Source organism: Limulus polyphemus, unplaced genomic scaffold (genome assembly GCF_000517525.1).
Source record: "Limulus polyphemus unplaced genomic scaffold, Limulus_polyphemus-2.1.2 Scaffold1620, whole genome shotgun sequence".
In the NCBI taxonomy this organism is placed as follows: Eukaryota; Metazoa; Arthropoda; class Merostomata; order Xiphosura; family Limulidae; genus Limulus; species Limulus polyphemus.
The window spans coordinates 209,480-212,231 of NW_013667230.1; positions in this window are offsets into that span (position 1 = coordinate 209,480).

Here is a 2,752-nt window from a genome sequence, read left to right on the forward strand (position 1 = left end):
ACATTTGGGTTACATATTACATGGAGGATGCGGATCTGAATAAAAAAAAAAAAACACAAAAAACTGAGGTTGTGATTGACATTGATTTGTTACAGTTATTTGTCTTGATAACAATTAAAAAATACTTTGCCTTGTATAAATATCAACCAATTATAATTATTTGGACTAAGTGTGAAAACTTTCCACCTTCTTACATTGATTGCCAAATCGGCAACATTTTTTTTAAATATTTTTATTAAGCATAAACTATACAACGGACTATCTGGGTCCTACTCGTTGTGGGTATCGAAACCCGAATTTTAGCTTTGTAAACTGCGAGACTTGCTGATTAGCCAACACATCAAAGCATGCGTGAAGAAAGAAACTGCATCCATTGGTATCTACCATAAAGTGTTTATAACAGTTCATTGTGTCGATCGAGAAGAATATAAGCTACAAGTAACAGGTAGTTCGATGGAGCGAAGTTTATAGACATGGTGTCAAACGATATTAAATGATCTGTCAAAGTCAAAGCAAGGAGACAAGATCGGTATTAAAATAACTGGTGAATAACATCAAACAGCTAGAGAGGTTGGTCCAGGGTGGAAATTCGAGGCCGAGGTTTTCCAAAACTAAATAGTGGAGCTGAGAGACTAAAATATGCTCAATTTTTTAGTTGAAAACACGAGTACGAATCCATAAGAATTCACTAGTGAATTATATTTAATCAGTTTGAAAAAATAAAAGGATTCTGTAGAGCTTCCATGGATGTAGTGCGTTGTAAAATGACTGTAAATACTGGCTAGTGATAGAATTTGTGAGGAGCATTCCGCAAAAAGATATATGTAATGTTGTCCAATCCCGGTGCTGTATTTCGTTCGTTGCTATCTGACATATTTAATAGGTGTAGTTAGAAAAATATTGAAGTCATGGTAAAAATTAAAGAGTGAATTCTGGAAGGCAAATTTTGGCAAAACGGAAAATATATTGAGTGATATCAGTGTTAAAATATGTTTAATAGACATTTGATAAACTGTTTTAAAATAATGTTTGAAGACATTGACCGTTTCTAGGGAAGAAGCCACCTCACTAAGAAGAATAGGATAATAAGTGTGTAACTGGACTGTTAGCAATTTAAATTGGGTCCAGTACGGGTGTCTGTGTGAGAGAAATTTCACGCAGTTTGGTACATTTTCTTCACTATTTTTGATTTATTTTCTGCTATAATAAAATTACTATCAGCTCCTTGAAGATATTTACGTTGCTTAAAACCCGCAGGATCCCTGCAATGTTGAAATTATTGAAACAAAACATGAGACTGATATATTAGAGAGCTGCTTTACTTGGTAAAGAATTTTTATGTAGACAGTAATTAACAGTGGTAATGTTTTAAGAATCAGTCAAAGAAATGTAAGATGCAAGAACATGATCAACATCATCAAATATTGAGAGATTTGAATCAATTTTCTAAACTGCACTATCAATGTGACATTGAATAGAAGACCAATCAGCCTTACGAAAATTCGAGAATGTCTTAACAGGTGGTAGTCGTGTGTGGGAGGTTTGGCAGCAAGCTGAAGATGGATGGGCAGATAATCACTGCCAACAAGTGAAAAAAAACGTCAATCTTGAGCAGAATTTCAATGCGGTTGCCTATGTTTGTTTTTCCATGATGCCAACTAACACGAGTGTGTAAAGCAATGTTATTTCAGCGGCCTGCATTCTGAACAGTGAATGATCATTCAAGCTTAATGTTCAGTCTTGTATTTAGCCATGGTTGATCTGAGAGCGTATTGATGGCTTGAAGAAATTTGGCAGAATAGGCTAGTTCAGCTAGGTCTTATTTATTTTTGGAAAGCTGGTAATATTCTGCCGGGTTTCATCACTCACAGATGGCAGCACGTTACGAGAACACAAATACCGATGCGTGGCTTATGAAACTAGCTCTATTTTGTAGGTAATGGCAATCTGTCGAAATCTGCAAGTGTATATGGCGATGTGTGTAAATGAATCAATTACCGAAAACACAAGTAGAAGGCAACTTTTGAATCAAAATTTGATCAGGATGTTAAGACCCCGGGTTACAAAGTTCACTGCGGTTATTGGTCTGCCAGGAATTATCTAAACAAATAATAGGCCTTGGTTTTGTTAAAGTGGGTACGAGGACGTTTCAGTTTTTATATTGAAACCTTCAGAGAGTAGTGGATTTTAAAGGAAGAGATGACAGGTTTGCGCCACTCTCACAGGAAAACAGTTTTATTTGTGCTTTGCAAATTTTGGCTGGTAAAGTTTCAATCAGGTGGAAATATGTATGAAAAAGTAAAATTCACACAAACACACACACACATATAGTGTCACTAAACATAAGAAATGTAAACTTGGTGTACCCAACGTTTTATTTCTTATGTGACATATTTTCGATCGTGCAGATTGAAATATTTCCAAAGCCCAAAGTTTTATATGTATATCCTTAACATCTCTCAGTAGAAGGCCAGTCAGAGCATGAAAATGTCGATTGCGCATACTGTATAGCGCTGCTGGCAAGATGTAACACTATCATGCGTGGTGTAACTGTTCTCATCTATAAATGGTTGGAGACGGCTTGAATGGGTAATGAAGAAAAACTTTATAAGTTTAACATAACAGCAAATGTACAACGTTTCGACAAGGTTTTGTCATCATCAGGTACAAGTAATGTACACTGACACGTATATATATATATATACAGCGTGGTCACAAGTAAATAGACAGCACCTTTTCAGAAAAAAATGAA